The sequence below is a fragment of the Pleurodeles waltl genome, chromosome 9 (genome assembly GCF_031143425.1).
Source record: "Pleurodeles waltl isolate 20211129_DDA chromosome 9, aPleWal1.hap1.20221129, whole genome shotgun sequence".
NCBI lineage: Eukaryota > Metazoa > Chordata > Amphibia > Caudata > Salamandridae > Pleurodeles > Pleurodeles waltl.
Window position 1 is genome coordinate 343378859 of NC_090448.1, and position 16775 is coordinate 343395633.

Genomic DNA, 16775 nt, shown 5'->3' on the forward strand with positions numbered 1-16775 from the left:
GAAATATACTCTGTTATGACACACAAGGGATCTTGGGCATAGTGAGTTATGATCGGTCCAAGTATTGAATTATATGGTCAAACTGTTGGCAGTCTCTTAGAGCCTTAGTTATCAACCTAGGCACTGGACTGCAATTCTAATCTATCTTACTGACAGTAGCATTTTGTGAAGCAGAGTGAATGCTTTAAAGCACATTTTCGAGAGCATTTACAAAGGGTCTTCCTCAGAAATTTAAAGAAATAGAGAAATTGTTCAATTAGATCATTGATACATCTAGAACCCTGCTCTAGCTAGAAGTCCAGCTTAATGAAAGTGCTGTCATATTCAGACCCCTTCCATAATCGCTGAACTAGACTACACATACATACATACATAAATAGAGCCGGTGCACACGTAAATCCTGTGAATAGTCAGCGATTTGACCAAAATAGAGCACTAGTATGTCAGATGCATGTATAACCAGAAAGGTTCCATGATCCCCAAAACGTGTTCTGGCTATGAGCATGGCAAAGAAGAAAAGAAGGGCCTCCTGTGCAGGGAAAGGTAAGTGGTGGAGCATAAAGGGGTGGAAAAGCAGATGAGGGGCGGTCACATACACTGGAGGGTATGTTTACAGCAGCACACAAGATTGACATTGTCGGACCGTTTTGATTAGCACAGGAAAACCACCACCTTAGGTGGGTAGATTGAACAAGCATTTACAATGCAACGGGTCTCGCGTTTGCTCATGTTAGAGCTGATCGCGTTGTAAACTCCTAACCCGACTTTTCACCTATCGGGCAAAAGTGCATTTATGTACATAACCTGAAAAAGTGAAATTAACTATGTAAAGCGCTCGACTTCTGCCAAGCGAAATCGCGCTCGTAAATTAGAGAAAAAGAAGTCCACGAGCCCGATGGAAAACATCGAGCCTCGCATGTTTTCTGTACTTGGTCGCTGCGCTCGAGGAGGGCTAGCTACCGGAAAAGGCATGACGTATGCGTGTCTTCGACTAAGGAAAGCAAGCAGATTTTATTAGGCAAGCCCCCGAACCAATAAAAAACACTGACGTGAAGTTGACAGGGCTCCGAGCCCTTTTCTAAATACTAAAGTGTCTCGCTGCGACACGCATGCGCAAGCGCATGCAACGCAGGCTCGACCCTAAAAGGGGGAGAGAGCAAAAATCAAATCATACTCTGGACACAGGGAAACTAGTATTTTCATTTTAGATATGATGACTTTATTTTTTCGTCTTGCAGTCTTAGTGCATTGCAGCATCATTTAATTGTATGTTGTCAAATATGCATTTATCCACTGCATGGAGCTCATTTGCTCCTGTATTGCAGAAAATACGTTTTCACAGGAAACCCGAATCTGAATCATCTGGCATGCAGCTATTTCCATTGTCACCAGGAGGTCTGGCTTGAAGATCAGGTATTTATTTATTCTGACAAAAAATGTGCTTACTGTGCGGATCTGTGGTGGAAGGGAGAGTTCAAACAAGAGGTAGTGAATGCTTCTGAATGATTTGGAAACACTCTTGCTCTATAATCGAGAACCAACAGTAGCTGACTCATTGCAGATATTTTAGCAAACCAGAGGGCTGCTGCCAACTCGGTTGACCTTAAGATTGTGAGCATGTGTTATCAAGTCTGAACACAGAGGTGCAGGTACTGCTCAGATTACCCTACCTAATGTGTTCTGCACAGTGCCTTAAATATCACCACTGACTTTGATGGTGAGCACTCAGAAATGTGCTGCTGAACTTTGAGTGCATTACTCATTTGGCAACGCTTTCCAGTATTTGCATGGCTTGTCTCAATCAGCACATGGTTGCAGGCACTTCAAGTTCCAGTGCAATTGTTGCACCCACAATTACAAGCAGTTTTCATGTCAAGCAACTTGGTAACTTTGGGCGACTGAATATTTTGAATCGTGGGCTAACAGTTCTGCCACACAACACTTCTTACTATTGGGGGATCATTTTGCAGATTATCAGAAGTGCAACTGAGGAGGTGAAGCTCATTTTCTTCCAGTTTCACACGCAGACGTTTGCTAGCATTATGGTGTTGAAGCCTGTGGTTGGTGTTTGACGTTTTTGCATTCAGCTGATATCAAGCCACCTGGTCTGCTCAATAATATCTTCTTGGCCAGCCAGATGGTTGTCATCACAGTCAAATCAGACAAAGTTAGGATGTACAGAGAGAAGGAGTTAACATGGGTGAAAGTGAAACTTCAAAGACGGAACCAAACTTGGGACCCTTATACATGGGTGAAGGGAACAAAGCAAAATCGCTCAGGGAAAGGCGGCCTGAAAAGGGGGATGTTAGGGAGAGACTGGAAATTCGCGTTGAAAATGTGTAAGTCACGTTTCAGTGTTAAAACTCACAATCCAGATCTATCATTTTGTGATGACCCTTTGTGAAAAATCCGCAGCCACTCAGACATGTTAACAATTTGATTAGCAGTAAGGACTAGAAATGACTAGAACACATGAAGCTAGTTCTTCACAAGTATATGATAATTACGTCAGAAGAACGTGTTATTCAGGCTGTTAGAAAGCAGTGCTTGGTTGCCATCAGTGTAGAGAACTTCTAATATGTCTTCCGTCATGGAGTCTCTTTTACCGAGGGTCTCTTAATCTTGCTGTGCTGTGGACAGACTTCCACAGCCTAGTAGATTAATAAAGTGAAGGTCTTGCAATCTCTTCTCGATAGAGTTCAAAAGTGTTCTTTGTATTCTGTTGCATCTAATTAATCTTCATCTTTACTTGTGCAGCCATTAAGCTAGGGTAGTGTGGTGAGCTATATTGGTAATAATACTTGTATACGCTTCAAGACCCTACTTTACTGGTAGCTGTTTTTTTCCCCCTTTCCATTATTAGCCCTGGTGCATCGGCATTAGAATTAGACATTCTTGCCCTGGGAGTGACTTCTCCACCGAACCCAGTGAGAACTGAAGGACCCTGCTTTTGATCTCACTGTGTGCTGCGTTCGATTTTGGGCCTCAAAGAAATTTGCATTCCACCCCAGGTGGTGCCTTTGGAGGCTTTCTGGCCCATTTGTCTTAAGAGATATATTTTCCACAAAGACAGCTGTTTGTACCATAAAATGGAGCACACTACCCAAGGTCGCATAGTGATAAATTTAAATTTGAGTTCAGTAACAGTAGTTCATGCTGTGATAAGGAAAGTTGCCAGTGTCTACAGTGAAACCCCACTTTTATTCAATATTTATGAAGTGCTGAAGTAAGGGACTGGTAAATCCAGGGAAATTAAATCGACAGTGGCTGATATTAATATATTGGGATGCCTTGACTTGCAGTGGTTAAAGTGGCTCAAATGGCCAGATGTCTGAAAAGGTTAATAGTATCCTGGACATAATCAGAATTCAGACCAACCACAATAGTTGCAAGGCAGAGCCTACTCTAGAGCTTGGAGAAGGGTAAAGCAGAATTGAAGGCCTCCATCATCTTATGCTTTTTTTCTTGAGAAAGTGGTCTGCACTGCTTATTTGTGACCTTTTAAAGGGTGTTTTTGGTACACTCTTGAACACAATCTAACTATAACTTTATTTTAACTGTTTTTTCCCAGTGAATTTCTAGTTTTTAAAAAAGTAAATGTATTATTTAAAGCTAATCTATAATAGGAAAGTGAATAAAACATGGTTGGATATAGATAGATAGATATATATATATATATCTATCTATCTATATATATATATATTATATAAAAAAAAAATTAAGTGATGGCTCTCATGAGACGCTCGCGGGAGCCAGATGCATGCTATCCTGTGTGGACTCCAAGGGTTCCTGTGCTTCCTGTTTGGCTCTTGTGAAGCACTCACGAAATCATACACTTAGTGTTAAGTTAATTTCAGTGTTTTACTATAATTATGAACTAAATAGACAATTACAGATGTCCTTTAAGGTAGAAAAATAAATTGTGTACTGTTCTACAGAAGATATAAAGGAAGTATTTTTGGTAATGGTCTTGTGAGACGTCCGCAAGATATCCGGGAGAGGAAGCACATCCAAAGGAATGATTCTGATTGGTTTATATGGATGTTTTTATTTAGAAGAAGATTCCAACCTTTTTGCTTTATTTCACGATTGAACATTCATGAGAGTAGACACATTTGCCCTTCTCCCCTATCCTGTTTCTCCTTCAGCAGAAAGAGGTCCTCATCTGATTCATAAGAACAGCCATGGGCTTCTGCACCAGCTCATCCTCCTCAGCCACCCAAGGAACCCTTGGTGTGGCAATTCTTTTAAATGAGGACAGGTGCCAAGAAGGTTTCTGCAAAGTACATTACACATAAACTTTGCTGCAAAAAGGTTAGCCAGTGAGCAAAATAAACAGCATAGCATGAACACCACAGGGATGTGGAGACACCTGATGTCTGAGCACCCGTAAAGACTTGCATGGGCAGAGTTGGCTTGTGCTGTGGAGCTAGAGGACTCTACAAGGGATTCAACTTCAATTGCACCAGGATATTCTGTGCCTGTGTAAGTTCTACATGCAGACAATAACCCTTCATTTTTTACTAAAGTGCTATTTTGCTACTTCTAAAAGCAGATTATTTTTTTCATCGGATACAAGCAGGTCTGCCCAGAACAAGCTTGTCCAAGACCACACTTGCCCCTTAGGCAGTAGTTTTTTTTTTTTTTTTTTTTTTTATCAGTATTTTTTTTTTGGGGTGAGTTTTTCTCCTTGTTTTTAAGGAGTTGCTGTTGGTGTTTGTTTAACACTTCAAGCTCTGTTTTTATTGTACCCATTAAAAAAAAAACAATTAACATACCAAATCACACAAAACTATGTTATAGTTGGTGAAAGCGCTTAACCAAAACATCCTTTTTTTTTTTTTTTTTGGAGCTACCTTCTGCTTTTATGATCTGTGTTGCTTGCACTAGGTTTCAATTTATTTCCACTTGTAAACTCTTGCGGGAGTCTCACAAGAGACACAGAAGGTGCCCCCAATAATCAGCAGCTCTCGTGATCCTCCTGCGAGAGCCAAGGAGGCAATCCCCCACTCTCAGTCTGAGTGAGCAGTGCTTCCTGGCTTGCTGTTGTGAGCCTTTTGCAAGATTGTACTTTTTATAGTGTAATTTGCATTTACACTGAATATTTTCAGATGTAATATGTAAAATGTATGTACACCAGGATATTAACCATGTGTTTAGTTTAATGATCCATTATATAATTGTGGGAAAAAATAAATCACTTAGATTTAAGAAAAGTTCCTCACATGTTTTATGTACCTGAGACCAAAATTGGTACATAGCACTTTAATGTTTTTATACCTATTTTTATGTACATGTTTCTAAATATTGTTTGTTTTAAAACTTTGGCTGTATAGAATTATAAGATAGATAGGAATTCTTCAGGTGCAAGGTATGGGGATCATCAAGTGGAGGGAGCGAGGGAATGAGCGAAGGAATACAGCTTTGTTGCAGCGCACCCGTCATCCATACTGAAGCCTTTATATAGGAAAAGTTAATTACATCAAAACATCCCCATACAAGAAACACAAAGGATAGGGAAAATCGGAACTGGTTCAAGGAAGAAGCTGCCGTGATGGATAAGGGAAAGAAAAAGAGAACGAAAACCTAAAGTAGACTGACTGAGCCACTGGAAAAGGCACTTGCAACCCTTTGCAGGTGATTGTCATTTTGGAACAGGTAGAGCAAGGAGCAGCAGGTAAAAAGCCCAAGAGGGAAGACAGCCCCAGCTGAGCGTAACTCATTGCCTGCAGCTGTGCTCTTCGTAGGTGGTGCCTTCCTAGCCCTAGGAACAGGGAGACCATGCAGGGTACTGTGGTTCTCGGGTGCGAAGCCGGTGGAGATGCAACCATGACTGCAGCAGCAGGTCGTATTTTTCAATTCCCTGTGACTGGCCACAATCACAGGGATGTTGATCACATGGACCACTTTACCCTCCCATATACAACGGAAAGATAGAAGTGCAGGTACTCGCTATTTAGAGCACCTGTTTGCTTCTGATAAGTGCTGGTACTCTCACATTAAATGTACTGCAGGAGTACTGAGTAGTTCAAGTACTCTCCCTCTCAAATAGAAGAATTGCAGGTACTCAGTACCGGACAGAACCTGCCCATTTAAAACTGCTTAAACTTTGAAAAAAATAAAAATAAATATTCTCAAAGGGTAACCGACCAAAGGGGTGCCCTTTGTGGATCAGTTACCACCCTTGCTTGTGAGTGGGTAAGTGATCAGTGGTTTGCGACCCAAATTATGATCACAAACCATTGATAGATCAAGGTACGAATCGCAAATTGACAGGGACACCCACACTATGCCCCCTCTAAATAGAGATTCGATAAGCATTTTTAAGTGCTTTACTACCAGTAAAAATTTGTTTTAGTAAATACAAAATTGCAATTTAATGTAAAACCCTCATATTTAGCGAGTTTGAGGATTTGTGAAAGTTAAAGTTTTGTACATCATTGCCCTAGGTTCTATGCCAGGAAACTGCCCACTAAAAGTGCTGCTTTCTCGCTTTAGGCCAGCACTGTGGAGTAAATCAAGCCTTTTGAAAGTCTGCAAATCTTAGACGACTGTCATGATGATAAAGTGGGCTGTTCAAACTAGCACGGGGCCTAGCACATGCCAATGAGTTTCATCTCTCCCATGCATTCTGGATCTTCCATCAACCAGAGCGGCTTGCGGTTCTTTGTACATGCTACTCAAGATAGTAGGAAGTTTTGCAGTTATGTAGTGGGCCTAGTTGGATTCCACCTATGCTTATAGTTCCAACCTACGCTACAGAACAACGGACATTTTAGGAAGTCGTTCTCCTGGTGGCTGGCACCAAGCGCACTGCTTATCTAGAAATTCCAGCCGTGAAAGGCCTACTGAGGTAAAAAAGCTTGCGACAAGACTGATCGTGGTGGCGGGACGGGTGTGTGTGAAAGACTTCGTTTAAACCTGGAGAAAAGAAAAACACGTTTTGTTTTAGGGAAGTTGTGCGTGTCGCTATTTAAGGATGTTTGGACTGTGTTCACTGAAAACACCCTGTTAGCTCTACGAAGTCTGGCATGGCGTGCCGTGTCTGTGTGCCAAAACCCGTAAATAACGACGAGGGGCTGAAGGCAAGGTGTCTCTGATTATGTGGCGCAGGGCATCGTTTTAGGGCACAGTCTGTGCCACGTTCATGCCACGTGGTGTGCTGCTGTGTGTTGAGGAAAGGGCAGAATCCGGGCCTAAATCGGGAGTTAAATCGTAGAAATAATATCGGTGGACAAACACGTAAAATGGGTCTCGCGTTAGGAACACGCCCGTGTGTGCGTTGACTGTGTACATGCGCCATGATATATGGAGGGGGTCGAACTATGTGCCCCTTGAGGGGGGGCGAGTGGGACTTGACTGGTATTTCCTCGTTTTAATGAGGGAGTTACCGTTACCGCAGATCTGTTCTCTTTCAAGGTCCAGCTGTGTGTGGATGAGAGCTAGGGCTGACCTGGGAAGGGGGTGGGGAAGGTCAAGATGTCTATGAGGAGTGTGTCTAATGAACAGTGCCATGGAGATAGATGCTTTGCAGACAGGCCGTATCGGAATAGCTGGAATTCCAGGCATTTCTCATCTCTTGCTTCCAAGGATGAAGGGAACCAAATTACTCACCGTGCAGTCCTCTCAAGTTAGTACCCTCCCATCCATGCTGGAACGGGGTGGCACTGTTGGTGCTTAGAAGAATCATCGAAAGCATCCTCCTATAATCGATGAGAACTCCTCAGAGGCTATTTATTCCCCAATGTTTGCGTTTTTACTATCCCGTTATGTTTTTTCAGTGGTTTTGCTGGATGATGCAGTGGTTGTTCTTACTGACTGTTTTTCATTACTGTAAACCATTGGCTTGTAGGTCCCTACTTAAGTTTTACAGTATATTCCACTTCCTGTCTTTTTTTCTCTTTAGAATCTCAGTGCATTAATGAACGTGATTGAGGGTTTGCAAGGCTGATTATGTGAGTTGGGTGCGGTCTGGGTCAGCAACCTTTCTGTGGCCTAAAGAAGTATGATATTGTTGTTGTGTTCTGTTTGCTCCTAGTGGTGGTGCTTTTTGTAATGAGTGGGTTGAATGGTTGGATCTTGCACACTTACTACGCACCTCAAATGAATGTGAGCTGCAATATCTATCAGTTCTAGTTGCTACACTGGGTGAGATATTGAGCCTTTTCTCGTCATCCAAACCTGTGTGAGTTGAAGCTGTGTTTTTGACGCTTTGGAAATCTGATGGATTGCTTAATGGGTGACTGGTCTTGATTTTTTTCATATGGCATATGTCCTTTCCATGCATGTTAATTTATTTGTAATTGGTGTTGGAGACTTGTATGTTCTTATTTTGTGATCTTTGATTCCTGAGCCAAATTATGATGGAACCTTTGACAGTGTGTTTGTAGATGTGCTTGTCTTGCCTACTTTATCATATGCCTTGTTTGGGTACCAATTTAGTGCTAATCTGTTTGTCACAATGTCGGTGTCCTCTGCTGAATAAGTAAAACTTTGCTGGCACAGAATAAATAAGAACAGCATGAAACATAGAAACTACACTCGCATCTCATTTCCCACAAGCCCTATCACCGGGTTTCATATTCGATAACTCTGGCTTTTGAGATTCCAAACTGCAGATCTATTGAACCCAGTGCTTATTAATCGTAGATAGGGTGATCTCCCAATCTTACTTGTTTCTGGTCCTTGTCCCTCAGTGTACTAACGACTCCAAGTAAATTGTTTAATATGTGGAGATATGACTTTCTGTCTGATTGATGGATGGAGTTTGATAGTTCAGTCTAGAGCAATTATGTAGAAAGAAGATTAGACAGGTATGCAGGACAAATAAGCTGAGAAAAAAAATTCTCACAGGCATGTGGCAAGTGATGGACACTTTTTATACGTGAAGGATAATCGGCTAGGCAATGAATTGCTCTACTCTCTGGCAGTGATGGGGGTGTCTCTCCTGTCAGCTCGGTGAGGGATAGTTCTGATGTCTGCAATAGCTGACAAACTAGTAGAGCAGGATCACCTCTGCTGTATGTCACAAAGGAAGGATAACACTTCCGATAGACTCTTCCTCCCCATTCTTGGCTTGTTAGGAGAAAATATGTTCTAGGAATACAGCATGGACAGCTAGACGTGGGCAGATAGACATTTTGCTCTCACTCTTATTGATAAAATTACCTGCACAGTTTAGAGTTTGGGAGAGAGATTAAAAAAAAGCATGGGCTAGGCTGCTAATGCTCTAAAGGTGGCTGTTCCCATGAAGTGCATTAGATATTGCAGAACATAGCATGTTTCATCACTGGATTTCTGAAAGAACAAAAATCAGTAGCAGCAATCGAAACTAATATGCTGATGAGAGAAAGAGCGCAAAGAAAGTAAAGGCAGTGGAGTAGTTTGATTTATGGTACAATCTTTATCGCAGACACAAAGATGAATTTGATACCTTTTTCTGGTTCTAAGGTACATTGATCATTGCCCACGGGCTACCTTCAGGTGCTGATTCCAGTCAGACGGTCAGGAGTTCCACTGTTGATTTTCATGAAAGACATGTTTTTTTTTCCGTGCAAAAAGTCAGACCGCTCAGTCCTTGATAATCTTCAGCGTGTACCCTGGGTTTATATCTGCGACAGTGCTCTGTAAAGAATGGGATCATGTTGGCTCTGCACTTGTGGGCAAGTTAAGGTTTATGTTGACCTTTATATAATTTTAATGACTTTTGAGACTTTGATGTTTTTATAGTAAACAATGAAGTGCATTACATTTGTTTGCTTCTAGAATGCTTAGGGTGTATTATCCTTCCCAGTGAAGCGATGCTAAAGGAGGTTAAATGTAGAGGTGTTTTCGTAGGTGACCTAAAATGTGGTGTGGCTAGGTGATTATAGTGCAGGGAATCCAATTATATTAAAGTGATGATGATACTCCTTGCGTAGTTGCCTTTAGTGGTTCCTCTTAAATGTGTAACAATTCACTCCGCCCCAGTTCTAGAGCAGCTAACTGTAAAAGCATGGACTCCATGTATCCTCATCTAGCAGTCTAATCCAAGCTCTGTTGGACGGCATGTCTCGCTTGTGGTTTATTCATTATTCCCTGCAGCGTGATCAGGCTGGATTTTCTCGTTTTTCCTGAAAGCTCTCAGTCGGGTTGGTTTGATTAAAAATGTTGCAAGAAATATGAAGCTTGTAATCTGGGGCGGAGGTTCAGGGCTGGGCATAATGCATCTTTCAACCTGTATATTGAGGTCGGGCTGCTAGAGTGGCGTATATCTCAGGCTACTAATTTATTGTTTATCTGAGAGATTAATCTCAAGAATTTCTTTTGGGGAGAGGGGTCCGACATCTTCTATCTACAGTGTCATTTAGGGGCCAGTTCTGGAGTTTGTACTGCTAGTGAGGCCTACATTTCACTTGCGTTGTATAGAATTCAGGCCACACTACAGTACTCTGACTTCTTGTTGAGCTCGGACCACTGAGGCAATAAATTCAGCGAGCTGTGAAGTACTCAGGCCTGTGCTGCATTGTGCATGGAATATTATCCTGTGCTTAGGGCTCGGCAAATGCAACTGTAGACGGCAGTGAAAACTGCAGATGTTTCAAAACGGAGTGATTGCAAAAAGGAAACATACCCTGCGTGAAAATGGAGCAAAAGAGACAGAGTATCTGGCTCCCCTTGACCGCATAAGACATCCTGTTAAATGAATGTGTTAAAATACAATCTACAACTGCTTTAGCGATAATTCTTTTTTTAGCAGACCCAGCAACCCATTTGATATTGTATTATGCATTTATATTGTATTGCTCGGGCTTCTTTCAAATGCCTTTAGTAGGCCATGGTGAACAACTCAGACACATGCTGTAGTGAGCATCTCAAATTCTACTCGGAGCCTAGGCTCTGGCTGCAGCTCCTGTTTCTAAGTGGGGCATTTTGCAAGGGCATGGATCAGTTGCAAACCTTATCGGTCCCCTGCCTGAGCTTTCATTGCCTGGCTATGCCCATGTTTCATTCTCAGATGTAGAATTGCGAAGACCCTTTCTTCACCCCTGACCTGCAAAAGGCTTAGAACAGTTGCATTAAATATGGCATCCTCGTCAGTATTTGTAGTATCGAAAGAAGGTGATTTCTTAACAGCAGTGAGTCTCAGGGACGCTTACTTCCAAATTTATCAGCATTACAAAACTTGTTTTTCACATTTATGTTGAAGAAACAAATGACTCGACCATCTCAAGGATTTCCATTGACTTGAAATCTGGGCCAAGTTTCCCCAAAAGACCTCCAGTTTGCTTACTGCTTTAGTGATGCTATTTGCGTTTATCCTGGATATCTGGTATGTTCAGGTATCCAGGTTAAAGAGTGACACGTAGGAGGTGGTTTGTATGCTTAGAGAAGGAAGATGCGCAAACTCTCCATTCACTTCTTTGTGGTCTTTGCCGCACATTTGTAGGATAGCAGGGATTACTTGCAGAAGAGAGTGCACTTGTTATTGAAATTTATATCCCAAACAAAGTGATGTAGACAGTAGTGGTCTGAAAAATAAAGCTACCTTTCTGATTCGGGCTTGCATGTTTGTTTTGCCTAAGCATTGTAGCTTGAGCTTGAGTCTTGCAGGAATTTCACAGAGCTCAGTTGTGTCAATAAGGAGGATGATGGGGGACTAGTTTATGCCCAAGAAGAATGCCGCCTTTTTATTTTATTAACTGGGGACTTCAGGAACATAATGTAGGAGTAAGGATTACATTTTCATTATGAAGTTGCCAGTTGTCGTTTGTACTAGATGTCTTCCTTCAAAGTTCCGTGATTTTGTTTTGGAAAATTCCAAGTTTATTGTGCAGAGTTGTCACTGAATATTTCGCTCCACATACATCAATTAACATTCTATATAGATCATTTGTGGAAACTGTCTCCTTGGTTGTAAGAAGAGTTCAGATCCTGTCCCTTTAAACTGACTGCTCTGAATTGGAAAGGGAAAAGGCACAATAGATCGATTTTGTACTTGTTCTTATAGAGGAAGACAACCTTGAAATAATGTATCAATCATGACATCTTCATTGATGGTCACAGGAAGTGTTTCCACCTACGTGTGGGATCTTGGAACAATTTTTCAATAGATGAATTATGTTTTCGGCTAAATAAATATCCTTGTAGGCAGATTATCTTGCTTAACCACAAGTTCTCATGCCTTTCTCTTGCTACTTCAATTGCTCTCCTTCTTGCTTGCTCTTTAAACCCTCTGTTTGCCCCATTTTGATCTTTGCACCATTCCTTGCGGTTTCCCCTCATCTCCTCTTGTTCCTTTCTTTTTCTCTTCCCCTCACTCTTTCCCGTTCGTTTGTTGCTTTACCACCTTGCCCCCTTCATTACTCTTGCATCATTATTCCAGCTCTTTTACACCCATCTATTGCCATTGCCTCACTCCCTTGTATTCTTATTGCCTTGCTTCTTCCCTTACTAAATACCCCCTCCCACACTGCCCCTTTCAGCTCCATTGCCCAGCCTTATTCCCATTCCCTCTTTTCTTGCCCTTTGTCGATTTTGTTTTTGTATTTATCCTCTCATTTGCTGTCTTTGGACACATCTCTTGCTTTTTCTCTTCCCTTGCTTGTTATTTGACCAGTCATGTGCTCAATTTGCCCCAGTATTAGTCATATGTTGCTCCCTTCCATCCCTCCTCCTTTCTCTGTTGGCCTCTGCTGTGGACTCCCTTAAACTCCCTCTTCTTCCTTTCGCTTTGTTTTACTGTTTGCTCTCTCTCGCACTCAGTATTGCAAATACTGTTCTGCCACCGACCACCCTTCCTCTCCTTTTTCCTTTCTTGTCTTTCGCGTTTCTGTCTGCAGCTCGTTGTCTTCCACTGCTTCCAATCCTTTCGCTCTACTCAACTTTTTTAGGCCTGACGTTAGCCAAGCGCTTTCATATTTTAATAAATATAATAATGATAATATACTTGTAGGTGCTTTCGGCCAGCCCTCTTCATCCTTTGGCTTCTTGTGCAATTCGCACGTTTCTTCTGCTGACTACCGTACATAGGATAGACCAGTAGATCAGCCTACTTCAGCCATTGGCTAACTTCATTGTGAATGATGGCATTCTGCTTTTTTAAGAGCAGTTAATTACACAAAGAATATTTCCTTCGGTGTCATAGGCCATTGTGAGACTTTCTTTTTGAGACATAAAAATATTTCAATTTTTTGGTTAGTTTTTTTTTCTTCCACTCTCTCTCGAGTGACGGGGGGGCTGGCAAACACTGATTAAAACGAAACACACATTGACAAAGCCAAAAGGCTGTCAGCCAAAGCCGGGCGGATTTTCTTTGCCAATGCGAGTGGTTCTTTAAATGCCCCCTCCTTTCTTTTATCCCTTTTCCAACTCTTCCTGCTGCCCGCCTCTTCTTTCTCCTCAAACTTGCTCCTCCCTTTAGATAGTTTCTTTCTGCCCTCCTCTCCGGTTGCAGGGGCGTGGCAGCAGCTTTCACTCTTGGTCCCCCCCCCCCCCCCCCCCCCCCCCCCGCACTCTTACGTCACGAAACTGGGCTCTGGTGAGAGTGGAGCCGAGCCCCGGGGGCCGGAACGATACTGGCGGAATGTGATCCTGGTAACAAGTGCAGGGTAGAAAGCGGGGCAGCCAAAACTCCGTCTGTGAACAAGTGCAGCGGGTTTCTGTGTACGCCGTCGGTGTTGTGAGCTATCTGCCAGGAAAGCACACGGAAAGCTGGTGGCCGGGGACTATCTATCCTCTCTGCCCAGGGAGACAAGCACGGAGCAAGGGAGATTCACAGGACCAGGTCTCGGACAAACAACAGGCAGACATAGAACCGGGATTCTGCCCAGCCGCAGTGCTAAGGAGTGACTCCGGAAGAGGGGCTACGCCTTCTGAGTCCAGGGAGTCTCGGACACAGACAGCCCAGCAGCAGGTACAGGCTGCAGGACCTGCCCCACGCCCAGTAGGAGTGAGGGCACCGGGGCCGTGGGGATTGTGCTTACTTCAAAGAATGTTACTGGTGAGTCTGGCACTTTTCAACTTTATTCGCCATCCGTCAGCACCCTCCCATGCCTCCTGGGAGCGGGAAAACACGGATAAGAACGGACAGGGCCAGGTCTACCGTTCTCATGGCGTAGCAAGGAATATGGACCATATGAGTGCTGTTGGGACAGTAAAATGCACCATTATTGGAGGTCATTGAGCCCCTCGGGCCACGGTGCCGCTGCGGCACCGATGTAACCTACTCCCGGTCCACCCAGGGATGGTCGCGGGAGCTTCTTTTGCACTTGCATCAGAGTTCGCGGTGGGCTGTGAAACTTGGGTGAGGTTGCAGGGTCCTTCTTTCTTAGTCGAGGAGGCAGGTTTTCAGAGGCCTTCACGTGTGGCCAGTCGGTTGAGGGCGTGAGGTGCAGGGGCCTTCTCTCATAGTCTGAGTAGGAGACGTGCTCCGAGGTTTTACAGAGAACGGCGGGTATGGATTATCCTTCTCTGAGTTAGTGGAGGAGAGATGTACAAGGTCTTCTCCGAGGAGATACATAGTCAGCTCTCCGAGGAGATATAGTCCTATCATAGCGGAGGAAGAGAAATGTTCTGAGGACCGCACTTTGGCGAGCAGAGGAGACGCAGGGACTTCTCTCTAAAATGGCTCAGATGGGAGCGGTTTAAGGGGACCTCTCTGATAAGGGTTTGGGGAGGAGCACGATTCTTCCAATTAATGTGGCCGAGAAGGAGCATTGGTTAGGGCTCTTCATGTTTGCAGTGTTGGGAATTCGGGGACCTTATCTTACAGCGGTAGCTAAGGAGGAGAGGTGTACTCTTATGCAGAGCTGCGGAGAATGAGGAGCTGTCGATCACAGAGAAAGCTGAGGGGAAAGAACGGATGAAAGATTCAGGAGGCTTCACGGTAGAGGTTACAGGAAACCTGCCAATAATTCAGTTTCAGCGACAGCGGAGTCGGTAGGTAGGACTGCTAGTTTAGATAGATTGTTTCCTTTGCAGTGTTTCTTTTTTTTTTTTTTTTAACCGTATTTGCCCGGCCGGTTCCCCAAAAACACTTCACACGCTGTCATTGTGCTGGGGAGCGCCACTTGTGTTCCAGGGAGTGGCACTTGTGCTCCCGCTCCCGTGTACCTCTCATCTCTTTTCTAGGCCACAGATGACCGGCTGTGGGAATGCGTTACAGAGCCCGGTAATAGTCCCAGTAGTCAGACACTACGTTCAAATGGTATTCCCCCCCATAGACTAAGAGCAGAAGGCGTTGGTTCTAAGCACTGCGATAGGATCAGGACAGCTATGTCAAGAACGAGTTCCCAGAGTCGCTGTACATGGGAATTGAGAGACTTTTATGACGGATGGAAGGCGAGGTGCCCTTAAAAGAGCAAACCACTTCATCAATGGGCATAAATCCTCCAGACGGTGTACTGTGCTGCGTTTCACTATATAGAGCTGCTACAAGGCGCTACCAATAACTCCAGAGCTACCCTCAGGAGACCGCTGCCATAGAGCATTGTTTTAAAGGCAGACCTACTGGCAGAGGGCATCATGGACACCACAACTTTAGCAGCTTGAGGGGGGTGGGTACCACTAGGCAGTTCTGATTAACTTAAGGTGAACCTTTTTGTATATAGCTCCTTTTCCCTCAATAAGAGAGCGCTAGTCTCTAAACAGGAGCTGGTAAATACCAGTGAAAGTGGATACTATGAATAAACCATGGGACAGGAGCACAACTCAAACGAGAGCATGAAAGAAAGGGAGGGGTGGATGAGGTACAGAAGGCACTGAAGAACGGATGGAGGGATTGAGAGATGGATGGTAGCTGGATGAATGGATGTGGCGATGGGTGGGTTACGAAAGGACGAAAAGATGAAAGGATGGGGAGAAGGGTTGATGGGTGGTAAAGGAGACAAAGATGAGGGGAAGCAAGAAGGAACAATAATTAAAGAAGAGTGGAAGACAGCAAGAACATTTCACAATTCCCTCAGGGGGAGCAGTTCCCTGAATGGCCGCTAGGCTTGCCCATAACACTCGTTCACTTGTCATTTTCGAAGGTTCAGTATTGGAGGGGGGACGGGGTATTGTATTTTTCTGGACACTCCCTTGCATGAGGAAAAGGCTTGGTGCCCAAATCGCCAAAGCCTCCATAGGGAACGACAGATGGGACTGACTCAGATAAAAGAAAAGGGCACAGACCTATGGTGTTGGAGGGAGTCCATGTTAGCCTGTTGCAGCACATTTGGGGAAAATACCCCTTTCTTCAGGTCCTGATAGTGTTCTGAAGCCGGTTCTGATGGGGCTATGAACAACTAAACTACCACCCGCCTAAAGTTGTCGTCGTTGGAGGAAGGAATGGGCTTGTTCATGGATATAGGCTCACTGTTCCATTCATCCAAGTTCGAGGCAGAGCCCCTTTACGTAGTGTTGCAAATGAAGCAGCAGGTGGCTTCTTCATGAAACATTGCACCAGTTAAACTGCTGAATCGGGGTCCCGCTGCAGCACCGACTGAGCAGACTGTAGATGGAGGGACAAATGTCTGTCTCTGTGGACCTTCTTGCCTCCAACATGATTTTGTTGTTGAAGGCAGTGCCTTGGCACAGATCACGCTGTTAGTGCACATCCTGCCCCGAGGTTACATACTAAACCTTTTGGATAACTCTCAGGGTTGCTTATGTTTCATCTAAGAGAAAAGGAGTGCCCAAGATCTTAATGTCTCAGAGCGAACAGTATTAAACAAGCGTTCACAATACCAGTAGGTCTGGCTTTAAAACAATGTTCTATGGCAAGGGTCTCCAGAGGGAAGCTCTGGAACTATTGG

At 43.8% G+C, this 16775-nt stretch overlaps 1 protein-coding gene across 2 annotated transcripts in view; it reads left to right on the plus strand.

The window, feature by feature from the left end:
- Window positions 1-16775, plus strand: part of PAK4 (p21 (RAC1) activated kinase 4) — a 202103-nt gene that overhangs the window by 23318 nt on the left and 162010 nt on the right. The window contains exon 1 of one of the 2 annotated variants that reach the window (XM_069206913.1): window positions 13549-13981. The exons of the other annotated variant lie outside the window; for it this stretch is intronic. The gene's annotated coding sequence lies outside the window, so the exon portion shown is untranslated. Of the gene's footprint in view, window positions 1-13548; window positions 13982-16775 lie in introns of those variants that run through there. 2 annotated transcript variants of the gene reach the window in all.